Source organism: Odocoileus virginianus, chromosome 25, assembly GCF_023699985.2.
Source record: "Odocoileus virginianus isolate 20LAN1187 ecotype Illinois chromosome 25, Ovbor_1.2, whole genome shotgun sequence".
NCBI lineage: Eukaryota > Metazoa > Chordata > Mammalia > Artiodactyla > Cervidae > Odocoileus > Odocoileus virginianus.
Genome location: NC_069698.1, coordinates 21,705,760 through 21,725,989, shown reverse-complemented (window position 1 = coordinate 21,725,989; position 20,230 = coordinate 21,705,760). Strand labels below are relative to the sequence as shown.

Here is a 20,230-nt window from a genome sequence, read left to right as displayed (position 1 = left end):
AACAAACAAAAATCAATCTTTATTATGATTAAAAATTTTAAGCTGAAATTTTATTTTGTTGCCTTTCAATGTCAAAGTCTCAAACATGCTTCTCTATTCTTTGTTAAGATAGTACTTTGTGATATGAGAGAAACAATCTCCAGCTTACTAATGATTTCCTCACCCTTCTGTTATCTCACAAAAAGGTCAAGTTTAATATTACTAATTATGTATAAATATTTACAACTCACAAAAATTAAATGCTTCAAAAAACCTAAGATATCAGCTAAAAGGGGAAAGTTATTTTCACTTAAAAATAAAACCATATTGACAAATTTCCTTTAGAATTAGCAGAATTGCAATTAGCAGAATTAGAATTAGCAAATTCAATTTAAGAATTGAATTTGATTGGAGTATTAAAGTGCTTATATTAACAGCAATTATATCTTTTTTTCCCAAAAGTACACCCCTGAATAAATAGCAAAAATTTTTTCTCTAATTTCAATAATGTTTAAATGTGTGGAATTTGTATGAAATTTACCTAACCTCACCCTGAATAAATATGTAACATTTATAATTATCTTTTTTTACTATTGTGTATCTTGAAGCTACCAGATGCTATTTAACCAAGACTCAATAACTACTTGTGTTTTAGTGGCTAGGTGTTTTAAATTGCATAAGCATTTGGGAAAAGTCATTCTCTTGTCGGGCAAATTTCCTCTATGTGCTTGCTCATTTTGTCTTGCTAAAGAGGGGACCAGGCTCTGGAGCAATCCTATCATAATTTTCCAATTGTTTATTCACAAATTTAAGTTTTTTCGGATGTATTTTCCCCCCAAGTTATAAACCTACTAGTCTTTTTTTTTTTTTTTTTTACCCCTTCAGTACACAGCTATTCTCTTTATTCTATCATATACCAAACTAGCATCAATTAAATTCTCTGAAGGACTCCAAGGAGGACTAAGGTACAGCTCCCTGATTATGGAGCTTAGTTACCCAGTATATTCTCTCAATGATAAGACTAATGTTCTATAGGATCTATTGCTTGATTATCAAATTCTTACAGCCATTAACTCAATATAGATGACAAGATCTCTTATTATTTTTCAGAGCTCTTACTCCAATACCATCTAGAATTACTGTGTATAGAAAGGGTTTTCCAGTATGTAAAGCAGAACCATATCCTAGCCCCTACCAACAGGAACATCTTTTATAATATGTTTACCCACTACCTTGATTCATTTTTTGGTTCCTTATAAGTATATCCATCTACCACATCACATAAGACAGGCAATTACATCTTTGTTAACTTTCTCACTACTACAGTACAAGATAATTCAAATAAGTACAAGAAGGTAGGAAAAAATATTATTTTTAGTAACAGACACTTATCAGTGACATTGAGTGATACTGATAAAGTTCTGGTCCTCAATGACCTCAATTTAGTTCTTAAATGAAATGGTCCAAAGAGCCAAAATTAGGTTCAAGTTAGGTAGATTCACCCTCAGTTTTTAAGATCATGACTATTTCTAGAGATACTTCTGAAGCTTACTTCTATGAAGATATAAAATGAATCTTCAGTGAACAAGACAATAAGCAAATCTATTTTATTTAGTTACAAAGGGAAAACTTTTTTCACCTATAATTTCACTGTGTAAAATATAAGCTCATAAAGACTAATGCCACTGAGATTTGGAGGGAGGGTACTTGGACTCAAAATTCCACCTCTTGGACTTGCTATTGGAGTAGCATGTACAATTTACTGAACCTCTATAAGCTTCAATATATTCTTTTATAAAGTGGACATGATATGAAAAATACCTTCTTCACCTGATTGTGGTGAGCCTTAAATAAGTCATGCACATTAACTAGCACAGCACCTGGGACGTAGCAAGTTCTTAATTGTTAGCTACTATTATTTTCTTTGTTGTTGATGTCATTATAGTTTTTTTATATAGGTCTCTAGAAATGTGCATCACAGGAAAAAACATTTTAATGTCCAACAGAAGTTTCCATTTTCAATGGTCTGATAACTAAGTCAATTGAAATTCCAGAGGAACCGGCAGCCTTTGGACATGTCAACCATTCATCTCTCCAGATTCTCTAGGTTTTATCCCTGTATCAAATCAGATCATCTGAAAGGTACATACCAGGATTGTATTCCGTTAGCTTCCTTCAGAAATGCCTTCACACAGCTGTGATTTGGCATCATGCCCTTGGCTTCTTATCAAAGGTCAGTGCAAGAAATGGCCATATGAAGAATGCCTATCTTCTTTTTGTAAAACTGCTATTGAAGATACTGTCCGTTATAGTGTTTAATGTCCCTTAGACAAAAGGCTCTTGCTATAAATTCTTCTTACAGCAAAGTTTAATGACTTTAGTATATCTGTTCTTTTGTTTTAAAGTGCCTCATCCTTTTGGGAAGCAGAAAGGGCTTTAATAATAAATAGAAGATTCTTTTCAGCAAATACAGTTCTAGAAAATGTTTCCAGCCACTTAACTATTTCCATGGTCAAGGAAGAAAGAAAACCAATACATTCATTTTCCCTTTCCTGTTTCAAATGTAAAAGGTTACCCTAATAGGGAATATTTGCATACAGAGAGATTACATCCAGGAGAGGGAAACGGGGTGTACTGTTAATGATATAAAATTTCAAGGCAGGAACTTTTTGGAGGGCAGAGAGCTTTGCAATTTCATCCTGTAAACAAGGAGTTGCAATATGGCAGATCGCTGACGCTTTGGACTACTCACTGTTTCAAAAACCATTGATGTTGAAGTGATACACTTACCTAGAATCCAAGCATTTGGGCACCTCTTTTCATGCTTAAGAATTTTTCCCTGTTAAATTCATCTCTGTAATCAAGGCCATTTTCATAAATTGTAGAACATGACACAACAGCCCCTACAGCTCTTTAGGTAGAAGAACTCCTTGAATATTTATATAAAAGCTTGAAAAACTTGAAACAACATTTTCTTGAAAGCTAACAAGAGCCCAAGAAAACAGATTTTCACAACCTCCCTCAGTCCTTTCCCCAAACTTTCTAAAATACACTACATACTTCAATTCACTTTAGTGTTACCACAGGGCCTGATAATGGCCATGGGGATGATCAGAAGTATTAGTAACACCACTCTTTTCTCAGAGTCTGTTCTCTTCACCATGGAAATAGGTGAATATGAGAACTGCTTCTATCAGTTTATAAATTATATATATATATATATATATATACACACACACACACACATATATATATATATATATATATTCTATACTGTAGAGCTTGAAGTATTATACTCATAGTGAAGGGAGTATAGTGAATCTATGAAAAAGTGAGTGCTTCTAAACTCTTCTGGATGCCAATAACATGAAAAATGGTTAATCTGCAGTTTGGAAAACAATGTACATATCAGCCAAAACTGTCACCAGGCAGAACTATCCTAAAGAAAATAACTTCATCAGTATCAGTGATCATGTATTTTTTACCTCAACAATTTTTAATAAACCAGCATATACATGCATTACTTATCCCAAATAACTACTGAAATCATGTTTACCAATAATTACTTCTGATTAAATACCATTAACAATAGGACTCTGTCATTGGTAAGTCTAAAAGTCAAAAGTTTGATCTTAATTTGAACATGGTCTTTTGCTATTAACAGTATTCTTATTTAAAAACTGAAATAGTATGTATATTTTTGTTTGGGCCCCTTAGCCTTATAATCATTTTTGTTCCGAAGTTGGTACTAGCAAATTCATCTTGTCCTCTACCTCCAAAAGGGGAAAACAAACAACAACAACAACAAAAACTTCACTTAGTTCTGAGTCACTACAATTCACACAACAAAATGAAAGATAAATAATACACTATGGATTTTTCCCCCAGGCAAAATTTCAAAGTCTAAATGGCTTTCACAGACCTGAAATCACAATAAATCCCCCAGCAGGTAACAGCTGTGGACTTATAAAGCAATACAAATTTCACAAACGTGGCTGCTTACTTCTGGTTCAGCATTTTAGGCAAGAGTCTGTACTCCATTAGAGTGTCTACCGTAACAGTTTGCTTGCCAGAAGGCACTAAGACGGTGTTCTACTATATGGATTCTTAGTCTAGGGTGACTGAAAGTCACTCAGTCGTGTCCAACTCTTTGCATCCCTATGGTTTGCCTGCCAGGCTCCTCTGTCCATGAAATTCTCCAGGCAAGAATACCGGAGTGGGTAGCTATTCCCTTCTCCAGGGGATCTTCCCAACTCAGGGATGAAACCCAGGTCTCCCGTGTTGCAGGGGGATCCTGTACCGCCTAAGCCACCGGGGAAGCATTCTAAGACATCTCTTTTTTATTCACCTGTCCTTGTATTTTTTTATTCATTTGTATGTTCATTAGAAAGAACATTCTGCCTGCTCCTCAGCTTCCAAAATTGAGAATCCTGTCTTTTGCCATTAAATCATTTCTTTATCAGTAAAAAAAAAAAAAAAAAAAAATAGCTTATAGAAGTACCTCATAAAAATGATCATGTTTTTTCCTAAATGGGCTTCCCAGGTGAATCATCAGTAAAGAATATGCCTACAAATGCAAGAGGTCCAGGAGACCTGAGTTTGATCCCAGGGTCTGAAAGAAGCCCTGGGGTAGAAAATGGCAACCCACTCCAGTATTCTTCACTGGAAAATTCAATGGACAGAGGAGTCTATTGGCTACAGTCTATGGGGTCGCAAAAAGTCAGACATGACTGATCATTAATGCACATCTTTCTTCCTAAACATCACTGGCTTATGACTTAATTATGATAGTTTAAATGATTAACAAAGGAATCTAAAATTAATTAAATAGAATACCATTTGATAATAAAATTTAAGCTAATAAATGTTTGTTCTTTGTGGCAGAGATTAGTTGATGATTTTGTTTTTAATTTATTTTTTGACTGGAGGAAAATTACTTTACAGTGTTGTGTTGGTTTTTGCCATAGGTTGATGGTGTTTAAATACATAGTTCTACCTACAAGAAAGGCGTAAGTAGGTTAAACATTGAACAAACCTAATCTTTCCAAATCTAGATCTTTCATTCTGTAAAATGGGTATATGTGTACATAATGAAACATGATTTGATATCATCATTTTACCTGCTGTAAATTACTCAGGAATGTTTTTCTTTTGGCATGAGTTTCTATTTGGAATGTTCATGTTGATTATTAGAGGAATAATAATAGCAAAAGATGCAGTCTGTTTTTCCAAGTTTACTTTGTTAATACTCACTGTAAAAATCTAACAGAAGCCTGGAATTAATGTAATTAACAAAAATTAAAATTTAAAAAAGTTCTCTGACAGCAACTTCAGACATCAATGTCTGGGAATAAATCAATTTATAGCAATGCTATTTCAAAAGAGATAAAATGAATTATAAGAGTGCATACTGACTAAAAACCTCAGGACATTATTAATAAATATTGTTTCTATCCTAAGGTTTAGGGAGCTATGAAGCTAGTACAAGATATTATGTATTAAGAATTAATTTAGTTTTCAACCAGGATTCCTACAGAAGGAAGACTTATGAAATTGCTCCAACTGTGCATTTCCCCTTACGACATTTGATCCCAGAGGCACATTTTAACTAAATTTGACAGCAGGAAAGAAAGTCCAGGGCTAAACAGCACCACACAAGTTTTTGAAACAGGTGACAGCTAATGGCCCAAACAGTTCATATTAATAATCAAATGCTGGCTACCCTGTGGATCACTACGATATGCTAATGAGGAGAGTCTTGCTTTCTCTCTAGGCAAGCAGCTCTCTGTGAAGCTTCTAATACTTCTGAACAGTGATGGATACACACAGAGTGAATGCAGTGGTTGCTACCTGCTACTAGCAACTGATGCACATATAACTCACAGGAAATCCGATTAGTTGGGTCAAGAGTTGAGCTTTATTTATCTTTATTTCTCTAAACCAATTTAACAAGACTTTTAAAAGCAAAGTTAAAAATAGTTAAAATGTTAAAATGCCTCTCCTATGAGCCACAGTATTTCCAGAGTTATTGATTTTCCTTTTGTTTTTCTTCCTCTTAAAGGAGGTAGATAAAATACTGTAGAAACCAAAATTCTTGTTCACTTCTTATGGCCAAATATGCCTTTCTGATGAGACTTATTAGTCTCCTGCAAGCTTGAGATGAGGAGATGCTATCTGCTGTCAAGATGTGCAGTGGCAGCCACTTACCAGACCGGTGAGTTACTATATAACTGTGGTCACTGGTTGGATGATAGCCTGCTTCCATGTCCCGTGGCTGAACTCATATATGAAGCCCCCACATTCCATACACAAAAAGCATCACAACTGATGAGAAGTAATTCTGTATGAATCATATGGTGATAGGTACTTTACTATTATCTTCTGGTTATATTACTTTCTCTCTTAAGATAATTATTTACAAAATGCAATACATGTAGTAAAACATTATCTGTAATTTGTATTTAACTTTGTGTGCCTCTCCATTCACGACTTAGTTACCTTGCTTTACACTGTTCTTTATCTTTCACTCCTTTGCTCAAATACAACAAAAAATAGTACCTTTACATTGCTAGGTGTTCAATAAGTTGTTGTTCAGTCACTCAGTTGTGTCTGACTCTTTGCAATCCCATGGACTGCAGCACGCCAGGCTTCCCTGTCCTTCACCATCTCCCAGAGTTTGCTCAAACTCATGCCCATTGAATCCGTGATTCTATCCAACCATCTTATCCTATCACCCCCTTCTCCTCCTGCCCTTTCTTTCCAAGAATCAGGGTTTTCCATTGAGTAGGCTCTTTGCAACAGGTGGCCAAAGTATTGGAGTTTCAGCTTCAGCATCAGTCCTTCCAATTACTGCCTATGACACGGCATTTACAAACTTTATTTAAGATCAGAATTTCTTTTTTTAGAAAAGCTCGAGTTTGGGGAATTTTGAAAAATATATTAGCAACATAAAATATATTTACCCTTAACTAAACATTAACACACTAATTTATTATTTAATGGTGTTATATATATTAAGGACACATCAAGAAGGAAGATATTTACAAAAGAGGAGTACTCACAAAAACTGTCTTCTAACTGCAATCATAAACAAATAACAAGTGATATTAAGAAAAGAATATGCCGAGTGACCCTTTTTATTTTTTGTAAAATTCCAGTTTAAATGAGATAATTTCAGATAAAACAAAGAGTGAAATAATACAGGCCCTATTTGTCTGTCTGTCTCAATTACTAAGCTCTCTGGACATCAGTTTCCTCATCTGAGTTTCCTGTAAATGCTTCATGTCTATGCTTTGAAAACTGTAAAACCAAACTGCTTCCAAATCATCTAAGAGTATATATTTTTGAAAAACCTTTCCTTTACAAAAATTTTCATTGTAGTGTGTCGTTCCAAGAATATATATGTTGAGTTGTGATTAAACAGTGACACATAACCACAGGTTAACTCAGAGGTATTCTAATCCTCTGCTTAGTATGCAGCTGAAATGCGCTGACTGTGTTGTCTGTCAGTAGCAAAGATTTCATTGTTTCATTTCAGTTGTGGCTTTCCCCATGTGTAGTAACCACATTGGAATCTACATTTTAGTGCTTTTGGGAAATATTTGTTAAATAGGTTGTCCCTTCTTTTGTCAAATAGATTCACATAATGTAATTATGGTCTGTAATGCCTCTTGGCCTTTATTTGTAATGGAGTATATTTTCTTGCTACTTAATTCATTTAATTTTAAACTTGTTTGAAAACAATCATTAAGGTTTAGATTTGTTTATTTAAATAAGAGAGGGAGGAGTACCCTGGTAACATAGTGACCTGAGTTGACACATACTGGCTTCCATTCCATTCATGTATAAATGCTACAAAAAATAGAGCAGCTGAAACAAAAGCCAGTTAATTACAGCCAATCTCAGAACAAAGTAAGGGGAATATTCCCAAGTAGTAAAATGGGGTAAGAACCCAAAGCCAGGGTATTAAGGGCACAACCTAATGCTATGGGAGTCTAGATGTGTGTTCCAATAACACAGAATGGCTGTAAATTCAGTTTTGAGCTTTGATGCCAAGACTGATTTGGGTAATGTGGCTTTGAACTAGTGTGAAATGGATAGATAAAACTGAGATTTATGAGTATACCTGGGAACCTATGAGAACTGCCAATAGCCATAAAGCTATGATAAGAACAAAACTATTGTCAGGAAGAAGCATGTCTGCATTTCTATATCTCTGAATGCTAAAAAATATAATTCTCTTTCATAAGTGTTACACAAAACTACAATAGCATGGGTGTGGTTTTCTGAACTTTTTATAATCTGTTAGATACAAGCATGGGCTTCCCAGGTGGCTCAGATGGTAAAGAAATTGCCTGCAATGCAGGAGACTCGGGTTCAATCCCTGGGTTGGGAAGATCCCTTGGAGAAGGGGATGGCTACCCACTCCGGTATTTGTACCTAGTAGAATTTCATATGCAGAGGAGACTGGTGGGTGGTTCATGGCGTTACAAAGAGTCAGATGTGACTAAGCGAGTAAAACACACAGGTACATGCACAAACCAAGATATCAATAAAATACCTCATTAGGAACCTGTGAAATTCCTAGGGATATGGTAGATATATTTTGTAAAGATGTTGCTATTATCCTATTTGAGCCCAATCCCCAGGAAGGAATAAAATATTAAACATATACTAATAATAACAGCATATAAACTATATGAGGAAAAGTAGCCCAACAAAATATATAGAATAAGTAACATAACATGAACATTTGATAACAGAACCATATGAAAGGGGTAATGAAGGAATAATGTTTAACTCAAACAGATTAAAATTTAAAGTAATATGAAAGGGAGACATAACAAAAAAAGAGTCATGTTTGAAATAATATCTTCTAGACTTGAAAATGTAGACATCAAGGCTGAATTTTAAACTATGGATTAAACAATAGGTTGCAGAACAAGAGCAAATTATTGAAGTGGAAGATAGTATAAAGTACAAAGGTGTGGCACTGAAGAGTAAAGGAAAGAAATATATCAGGAAAGTGAAGGCATGTTGTTGTAGCTAAGTGGTGTCTGATTCTTTTGCAACACCATGGACTGCAGCCTGCCAGACTTCTCCATCCATGGGATTTCCCAGGCAAGAACAATGGAGTGGATTGCCATTTCCTTTGCCAGGGTACCTTGCAAACTTGAGATTGAACCCATGTCTCCTGTATTGGCGGGCAGATGCTTCACCACTGAGCCACCAGGGGAGCCCAGGCAAAGACATATGAATGATAAAATAAAGCAGTAAAAAGATAAGAAAATAAATGAGAAGATGAAATATTTTAAGATAATGGCAGATCGGTTCAGTTTAGTTCAATTGTTCAGTCGTGTCCGACTCTTTGCAAGCCCATGGACTGCAGCATGCCAGACTTCCCTGTCCCATCACCAACTCCTGGAGCCTACACAAACTCATGTCCATCGAATCAATCATGCCATCCAACCATCTCACCCTCTGTCATCCCCTTCTCCTCCAGGCTTCAATCTTTCCCAGCATCAGCGTCTTTTCAAATAAATCAGTTCTTCACATTAGGTTGCCAAAGTATTCTCTTGGAGGGCACAAACAAAACCTCATGCACACCAGGACCCAGAAGAAAGGAGCAGCGACCCCACAAGAGGCTGACCCAGACTTGCCTGTGAGTGTCCAGGCGTCTGCGGCAGAGGTGTGGGTCCTCAGTGGCCTGCTGCAGGGTCCAGGTCACTGAGTGTACAATGTGTGCATGGGACCTTTTGAAGGAGGTCGCCATTATCTTCATTATGGCCACCATAGTTGGGCCTCAGGTCAAACAATAGGGAGGAAACACAGCCATGAAGAAAATCAACAGAAAATTGGATTAGAAGTCTACTGAACATGGCCCCGCCCATCAGACTCAGTTTCCCCTCAGTCAGTCTCTACCATCAGGAAACTTCCATAAGCTCTTATCCTCATCCATCAGAGAGAAGACAATGAAAACCACAATCACAGAAAACTAACCAAGCTGATCACATGGAGCACAGCTTTGTCTAACTCAATGAAACTATGGTTTAGAACAATTGACATCTCATAGGTGCTTGGTTCAGTTCAGTTCGGTTCAGTCACTCAGTCATGTCTGACTCTTTGCGACCCCATGAACTGCAGCACGCCAGGCCTCCCTGCCCATTACCAACTAACTAGGTTTACTCAAACTCATGTCCATTTAGTCAGTGATGCCTTCCAACCATCTCATCCTCTGTCATCCCCTTCTCCTCCGACCCCCAATCTTTCCCAGCATCAGGGTCTTTTCAAATGAGTCAGTTCTTCACATCAGGTAGCCAAAGTATTGGAGTTTCAGCCTCAACATCAGTCCTTCCAATGAACATTCAGGACTGTTTTTCTTTAGGATGGACTGGTTGGATCTCCTTACAGTCCAAGGGACTCTCAAGAGTCTTCTCCAACACCACAATTCAAAAGCATCAATTTGGCACTCAGCTTTCTTCACAGTCCACTCTCACATCCATGCCTGACTACCGGCAAAACCATAGCCTTGACTAGACGGACCTTTGTTGGTAAAGCAGTGTCTCTGCTTTTTAATATGCTGTCTAGGTTGGTCATAACTTTTCTTCCAAGGAGCAAGCGGCTTTTAATTTCATGGCTGAAGTCACCATCTGCAGTGATTTTGGAACCCCCCCAAAAACAGATGTTTCAACTGTTCCCCCATCTACTTGCCATGAGGTGATGGGACCAGATACCATGATCTTAGTTTTGCTTGGTAGTTTTCACATAACACAAGCTACAGTATGAAAGTTGTCTCGCTGCAGGCAGCCTCCATAATATGATTTCCATAGCTGTCAGAAAATGTCCCCTGAGATCAGACTGGTTCAAGGAGACAGTCTTGACAATATAGCATACACATACTAGGCCAACAGACTTCTGCTTTGTGCACTCCAGTTTCAGAATTTTACATGCATTTATATTGAGACAAAAATAATAAAATACATTGACACACTTCCTTTTAAGTATTAATGCTTTATCTTTTCCAGTGTCAGCAATCCCTCAGTAATGTAGCTTGCTCTAGTGCTGATAAAGCATTTATTTTGTTCTCTGTAACTTCCTTTTGGGGTCTAGCTCATTTATTTTTAATTCAAAATACTTTCCAGGATTTTATCACATTGATCACTGTATTTCAGATACCAGTTATCATGGTCCATATCTCTAAATGGAAGCATATTGGAAATGAAATTTCCCACAGTGGTGACTTATTTTTATTTGATTACTTTTAAATTCTACCAGTATCTGGTATAATATTGTTCTAATTCAGGAATTTTTTATGTAAGTTGTAAGATAATACAATTAGTGTTTTAAATGGAATAATATTTAGATCAAGAAAAATAAAAACTGTATTTCTTAAAATATATTCCTATTTATTTTTATTTTAAAGGTGATGTCTATCGGTTAAAAATATCACTGTCTCTTTAAAATTATATGAGGTATTATTTGTCCTCAATTTTATTTTTTTCATGTTTTTCCCAACAAAATATGGAAAACAATATGATTTGACCCTATTAATTTTTCATGAATTGGGCTTATGAATCTCAAGATCTGTTTTTCTCATCTAAACTGTGCTACATATGAGTCTTTGATCAGTCAGTACATGAATAAAGAATGCTGTTTTTCAGAATTAAGAGGAAATGAAGCCTAAGGAGATATGTTACAGAATAATAAGTTCTAAATAAAATATAAAACTTCTAAATTTTAGATCTCACTGTATAAATACTATGTCTTTTTAAACCAAGCAATTTGTATTCCTGATGTATTTTTCCACACTTAAAACATGAAGTAGTATGTTATACATTTATCCTAAATCATATGTATTATTTAATAAACTAGAATCTATAGGTTTTGTCATTCTAAAACTGCTATTTACATATATATCCAAAGAACAGAAATATCTAGAATTTTATAATAAATTAAATCTAGAGTTAAGTAATGCTTTATGGAAGCAACTTATTTATCTAAGGTCAAAGCACATTTTAAAATACCTATTAGTTGCAATATAATATAATGTCTTCTGGTGAGTTTGTTAGTCTCAATACTATGATAATATAACTCAATATTACATAAAAATATAACTCTTAAGAATATCCAGTTTTATATGCCCTTCTTGTTTTAGAAGGCATATCCTGTTCTTTTTACCTCAAGATATTATTCTATTTGTTGTCATCTTTCAATCATGTCTTCATCTGTCAATGCAAAACTCAAGGCATGGGTTTCAGGCTCTACACTTGAACACACATCTCATGTAGAGGAATGCTTTCTAATTCACAGCTTGTAATTCTCCTTACAAGGCGTCTACACCTTTGGTGAAAAGTGTTTCATTTGTACCTGTTGGCAGCCTGATAACATAAAGTATTTGCTCATAATGCCACAATCCCTTGCCTGTGAATTGTCATCAGGCTCAGGAAATTGTTAGAAATGTCCATTCTGAAAATGTAAACAGATAAGTATGCAAAAATAATGGGGAAAATCATATATTGATTTCTGTATATGACATCTTTAGGTTTCTTTTTGGGTATTTTTTTTAAATTATTGCCTTTATTCCTTTGCTTTATAAGGAAATCTCTGTCTTCAGACAGAATTCTTGAAAATGGGCTCCAAGACTAATCAGTGAGACCCATTCTGATGGTGTGGATATCTGAATGGAGCCCAGATCAGGACAGGGGTTAAGGCCTTCCAGAGACTCAAAGACAAGAGGCTCTTGGTTGGGACAAGAAGATCAAACTTGTTAATTGAGAACTAACCCTTAAAGACATGAAATCACTTGCTACATGAACACTTTGGAGTAGCCAGTAAAAGTCACTGTTGAGTCCAAGGACAATTACCATCATTATTCTTTCATTGTGATGAGTCATCTCTGCCTGAGTTTCTCTAAGTCTATGGATTTGTCCTGCCCATATTAACCATTCCTTTGAAATAGAGGGCTTCCCTACTGGCTTCTCTGGTAGCTCAGATGGTAAAGAAACTACCTGCAATGTGGGAGACCTAGGTTCGATCTCTGAGTGAGGAAGATGCCCTGGAGAAAAGAATGGCAACCTTCTCCAGTATTCTTGCCTCATCCATAGGGTGGCAAATGAGTTGGATACAACTGAGAGACTAACACTTTTAACATTTCATACAATTCTACAGAACATTTTTCTCTTTTTAATTCAGGCTTCATAGCCTTTCTAGTCCTGACTCCCCTTACCATGGATTATTGAAAAGTTCCTCACTTCATTTCTTCACTCATCACTCATGCTGAAATCTAATGCAATTTCTATCTGTGATATAATATGAAATTTATATTTAATCTTTTTTCCAGGTCCCTGGTGGAGGGCTTTTAAAATCCTTAGAATTTCCTAAGTCATAGAGGTATAAAAAACATACGTTCTTGCTCGTAACTGCCCTTTTAACCAACCTGAGTTTATACTGATTAAGTAAAATTTGGAGGATAAGAGTTGGTTGCCAGAGGAACCAACCACATGACCAGAGAGTTGGAACTCTAAAACCATTATGGGTGGGAGATGGACTGGCCACTGAGTTAATCATCAGTGGCCAAAGATTTTAGCTAATCTTGTCTACATAATGGAAAGTCCGTAAAAAAACCTAGATGAAGGAGATTTGGAGAGCTTCCGGGTTGCTGAACACATTGAGATTCTGGAGCGTGGTGCTCTTTGAGCGCAGGGGAACTCCACATCCCTTCTTACAAACCTTTTCATATGTAAGTTTGTCCATTTGGTTGTTTCTAAATTGTATCCTTTATAATAAACTGATAATAATTAGTGGAGTGCTTTTCTGAGGTCTGCGAGTCCATATAGCAGATTATCCAACCCAAGGAGGAGGTCATGGCATCCTAAGGTTTATATTAATAGCAAGTGAATCAAGAGTACAGGAGATCCAAACCTGTGACTGACATCTGACATGGGAAGCAGTCTTTTGGGACTCTGCCCTTAACCAAGTGTGGTGGGAGTGGGGGATTTTGCTACCTCAGGAGAGTTTCAGATCTGAATTGTAGAACACCAAATTGGTGGTATCCCAAGAGCTAGAGAATTCGGTTGGTATAGGAGAAAACCCACATATTTTGTGTCTGAAATGTTTTGAGGAGAGAGAGAGAAGTAGTTTTCCTTTAAGCTGGTATCTTCTTTACTACCCTCTACCCATTCCTTTGAATGTATTTCACGAAGTGAAAGAAAGTAAAAGTGTTAGTCGCTCAGTTGTGTCCCGCTCTTTGAGACCCCATGCCCTGTAGCCTGCCAGGGTCGTCTGTCCTTGGAATTCTCCAGGCAAGAATACTAGAGTGGGTTGCCATTTCCTGCTCCAGAACCCCTTCTCCAGGTGTTCTTCCCGACCTAGGGATGGAGGCCAGGTATCCTGCATTGCAGGCAGATTCTTTACCACCTGAGCTGCCAGGGAAGCCCACATTTCATAAATCTTAACAACTTCCTTTAGACTAAGTTCAAAGGAAATCCTTAACATTTTACTTAAGCTAGATGTTTTTGGCAGCATTTACTTGTAATTTTATATATATATTGTGTGTGTGTGTGTGTGTGTGTGTGCGCTCAGTTGTGTCCAACTCTTTGCACAAAGTGCCCAACTCTTTGCGACCCCATGGACTGTAGCCTGCCATGCTCCTCTGCCCATGTAATTTTCCAGGCAAGAATACTGGGGTGGGTTACCATTTCCTGCTCCAGAGGATCTTTTGGCCCAGGGATCCAACTGCATCTTTTGCGTTTCCTGCATTGGCAGGCACATTCTTCACCCCTGCACCACCTGGGAAGTTCGTATATGTTACCATACAGATTTTTCACTATACATAGACATGTATTTCTTGAAATACTCTGTCCCCTTAACTTCTCTCAGTGTTTTCTTAGGAACCTTTTACTTATCTTAACACTGATTTTTGGTTTCACATGCAGGTTCCACTTTCTTCTGCTCTGCTATATTGTTTTTCCTCCAGCTTGTCTCATAGCTGTCATCTCCTATCACTCAACATTTCAGATCTCACTCATGACCTGTGTGTTACACTGCCTACCTGACAATTCTGCTTGCACATACCATGGGGACTTTACATGTTCAAAACTAAACAAAGCCTCCTATCTTCCAACCACATCTCTGTATGAGCCTCTCTCTGGATCTCATGTTCACCACCACAATAGGTAATTACAAAATCATGTCAATTCTACCTCCAATATATTTCTAGAGTCATTATATGTGCTTATAGGCAACATCTCTGCATTTCATAATAATGCTAAAATATCCTAATTTTTAAGCTAAAAATATTTTTAAAATTATAAAATTGCTAAAAAAAAAATATAATGCTAAAAATAATGTGTTATCCTTGCTCCAATATTCTTGCCCATTATTATGGTTTCTCTAGAAAAGTCACAGTCATCTTGCTGAAGAACATGCCTGATTAAGCTAGCTTTCAATTCTTCCCATAGTAGCCAGTCTATTGCAGTATTAGGATAATAGTTGCTGAAAGAGTAAGGCTGTTGAAAGTATAATATGAAATTACCTAACTAAATTTCCTAATATAGAATCTAGCATCCAGAATAATGCTGGCTGTGCTACTGCTAATAAAGACAGTGTATTTATAATTCTTTCTACCCCTCTCATTAGCCTTCAGTAGTGAAAAAGTTAAGTACTGACTTAAAAGTCTATTGTATGTCTGCTGTATCTATCACAGTGCTGGTTCAGAAATTAGTACTTAAGATATATTTGGTTAAATACGAATAATGAGAACAATGGGGATTTTTATAACATATTACTATTCACAAAATGTTTTCACTTTTCTTTCTCTATCTGGGAGGAAAATATACTTATTACTGTTACTAGCAGTATATGGGATTGAGACTCAACGTATTTAAATCATGTATGCAAAGTCACAGTGATAGTAAGTAACAGAACCTAGTGGTGAAATAAAGTCTGTTGTATTCTCAGCCCTTTATACTCCTTCCACACACTACCTTGACTCTGCTTAATAGCTGCATCAGTTAAATACAAGGGCTTTGTGTGTAGTCTGGGAAAACACCCAAAATAAACCATAGCCTTTTGAGCATTTATCCAGAAATAACAGTGAATTAGATAGGGGCAAAAATGTACTTTCTTTAAAAAATATATATTGTGTAAATAAAATACAAGTTGCTGTTTTCATAATTTGTCTCTAGGTTATTTTAACTCTAACCCTCCAAATATGTCACCCGGACATAATATTTTAAATGAGTATGATTCTATGTTGAAAGAGCAATAGGGGCTTTGTATTCTCTTAACAAATTGTTTTCTATTCATCTTGGCTGTATTCCAATTTACATTTGCAGATGCCTATAGTTAAAATCATTCTGTGAGCATCTTCTGCCTATTTTTACTGTCCCAGCTTCCACAGAAATTGGAGCATCAAGTCCAGCCTTTGAAGTCAGCAGCAGAGTCACAGTCTTATTCCCCATTAAGTGTGTGCTCAGTTTATCTCAACGTGCCCTCTCCTGCCAGCTCTGCAAGACCTTGCCCTCTGCACAGGTCTGGTTCTGCACAGAGTCAGAGCCTACAGAAAATTAAAAATCAAAGCGAGAAAGTTTAAATTTACCTAATTTTCTCTATCTGGAAAAGTCTAGCAATACAGACTGCATATGTTCAAAACAGAATAGTGGTGATACAGCAAGTTATGAAGTATTAAGGTGTGGTTTTGAATCATGGTCACCTACTAGCTCTCATGTTGAGGAAGTCTTGTACCTCTCAGATTTTCAGGATCTTCTTCTGTAGAAAAGAATACTAACTTTTCCATAGAATTATTTTCAGATTTCAGAATTCAATGAGTTAATAGTTTGAGTGTTAAACTTAACTCCTCACATTTGAATTTCAATAGAAGTTTGTTTCTCCCTCTGTCTCTCTCTCTCACTATCTCTCACCTCCTTCTTTCCTTCCTTCCTTCCTCCTCCCTTCCTCACTTTCTCTCTTCCCTTTCAGCTGCTACCTTTGGAGTAAGTTTTTGTATGTTTTCCACTCTTCCTTTGTGATTTATAATATCAATGAATTACTTTTCTAAAAGAAAATGAAGAGTGAATAGTGAATTCTACCTTGAATAGGTTGTCAATTAATTTTCTTGATTTTTAAAATCAATCTATGACATTCCTTTTAAATTTCTCCTCTTAACAAATACTTTTGAGTGACCTCCCTTCCAGTGACTCTGCCAGGCACTGAGATTCAGATAAAAGAACCAGGGCATTTCTTTAAAGGACTTAAACATTGCTTCAATAGTAAATAAATGAATTAGAATTTGTATCTAGAGTGAAACAAATGTGAAAGAAAGTGATTGATAAAAACCTGGACCACATGTTTGAAATACAATATATGTTTATTGTTGAATCAACTGGTATAAATAGGAGTAGCACAATATATCATCTCTTAACCTTCTCATCTGCTTCATTTTCTCTTCATTCTCAAATAACCTGTATTGTAGATCTGAAATAGCATGACAAATATTTCTCCGAGGCTGAGATGATTTCAGTATTGAGTAAGAAATCTTTAATTTCAAGCATTTGGTGTATATTTAAATAACCTTAAAGCCTCTATTGTTTTCCTTGTGAAATATACTTATTTCAGAAATTAAACATAATTTGAAAGATAAAATGGAAATTCTATTCCATTTTTTTTGTTTTGTTTTGTTTTGTTTTGCTTGCTTTTTTTTTTTTTTTTTAATTTAAGAATAGTTATATAGGTCAGAATCCAGTAGGTATTCAAGAAAATGTTGACTCACTGACTTGAAGAGTCTCACAGCAAGTATAAACTTAGCATACTAATCTTTCTTTTAGGAAATATGAAAGAATGTCTTTTAAGATAACCTGAAAATTTGTTTCCATTTGTTGTTGTTCAGTTGCTAAGTCATATCTGACTATCTGTAATCCCATGGACTGCAGCATGTCAAGTTTCCCTGTGTTCCACTATCTCCTAGAATTTGCTCAAGTTCATGTCCACTGAGTCAGTGATGCCATCTGACCATCTCACCCTCTACTGCCCTCTTCTTTTGCCTTCAGTCTTTCCCAGCATCAGGGTCTTTTCCATTGATTCAGCTCTTCACATCAAGTGGCCAAAGTATTGGAGGTTCAGCTTTAGCATCAGTCCTTCCAAAGAATGTTCAGGGTTATTTTGATTAAGCCAATGGAATAGCCAGTAGGTTTAATTAAGCCAATGGAAATAGACAGTAGGCTTAAGGAATTAAACCTGTTTTGAAAGTTAAATCAATAGTTTTGAGTATATTTTCAATATACTTCTATAAAACTTCTATAAAATCAGTAATTCTATCAATTATTAAAAATAAACAACTTCTATAAAATCAGTAATTGTATCATTTATCAAAAATAAAATAATTGCAATCAATCTTAGAATGATTCTTCACAATAAATTTAAATTTGGTCAACTTGACAAAAGGTCAAAATATCAGTCTCTTTCAATTGTAAATGCTTAATGGAAAAGGTTAGTGCTCACCCCCACCCTGCCCAACACTGCTCCAAAAAGGAAGTCTATAGTCTACTCATGTTCACAGGCTTCTGTTCCTAGGAGATTTACATTAAAAGTGTTGCATTTTTACCATGGTTTATATACTAGTATATGTTGGCTTGGTGGTATTGGTGATTAAGCCTATTTTATAGGTTTTAGTAGTATAAATACAATTACTACAGAAAATGGGAAGAAAGAAGGATTAATGGGTGATTAAAAGTTTCAGGGAAACATTAAATTGATTTATGTTTGAAACAAAATATTAAGATTGACACCAAAATGTCTTTTATTTTATAATTTTGTTCATAATCTTGGGTCACAGAATGTTTCCTTCTGCCTTTTCAACTAAAATGAAACAAGCCGCTGTAGGATGAGAGGAATTGCTTTGTCATGGCTAAGAGTTCTGTGCTTTTATGATTCTGAAATTTCATTCTTTTAAAAGTACGACTGAATGAATAATCATTTTCTCTCTCTCCATATACATATGTATATAAATACATTTATGTATCTATAAATATTAACACATACAATTAGAAATATTAAAAACAAATAGTATATAATTTGCATATATATAAGCTATATATAATTTTCATGTTATAAACTACAAATATAAACTATATATAAATTATACGTATATGATACATATAACATGAATGGCTAAGTTTAAAACCAGAGAGAACAACTTGATAGTTTAACAAATTATAATGATTCTTTTCTACTGATAATGTATTGTTAACCCTAATTATATTTCTAGATTTTGTTCATCTTGTTCTTTTATAATTCATATGCTATCTTATAACTGTGAATTAAAATTCTATTCTGAAGTGTGTAAAAACTAAATGGCAGCTAAATTAGCCATTCACATAGGGCCTTCTGTCCCCAGGACTCTCAATTTACTTTATGAAGCTAAACTTCAGGCATAATATTGTATAACATGGCAATGTTTTTTAAGCCTTCTATATGAATCTCTGTTAGTATTTTTTTCAGATAGAATACTTCTTTCTGCATGTTGAAGAAAGGAATTAATCTTTTAGTTGTCATTTTTAGCTAATGATCTCAAATTGAGAAAATGACTTAGTGACATTCTGTGGTTCTTTGGGAACAAGTAAAATGGTTCTTGGATTCCCCGGTGACACATAGGGTAAAGAATCTGCCTATAATGCAGGAGACTTGGGTTCAATCCCTGGTCAGGACTCAGTATTCTTGCCTGGAGATTCATGGACAGAGGAGCTTGTCAGATTATAGTCCATGAGATCACAAAGAGCTGGACACAACTGAGCAACTAACACTTCAACTCTTTTCAGAAAGGCTCTTAAAAGCTGTTATTTCTCTGAAACCCTTAGTGTTTCACAAGAATGCTTATCTAAAAGATACCTTATATCTTCCATGTCTAAGCTCTTGTGACTCTAACAAAACAAAATAAAATAAAACCCTAAGGGTTTTTAAACAATGACAAATCTCTTGGGATATTTAGATACAAATCTAACATGTACTACTATATTGCTAATGAATTAGGGGAAGAAAAGTCACTATTAATTTAAATAAGTAGGTTTTTGCTTGTGTAAGCTGGAAGTAAAATTAAAATTTCCATCTTGGTCTGCCAAGCTGCCTCATCTTTTCTGGGAATTTCTCACCAAAATCGGAATGCTCTGAAGTCCACAGCACAACCAATAACAACAGCTGGGTTAATTTCATGTTTCCAATTTGTTCTGGACATAGCATGATGACCAAATTATAACAGGCT

The 20,230-nt window shown here is 35.6% G+C and overlaps 1 protein-coding gene across 3 annotated transcripts in view; it reads left to right on the top strand.

Annotated features, from left to right (window-relative positions):
* The window catches only part of CADM2 (cell adhesion molecule 2), a 1,205,421-nt gene that overhangs the window by 358,323 nt on the left and 826,868 nt on the right, over window positions 1-20,230 (top strand). The window lies entirely within an intron of this gene.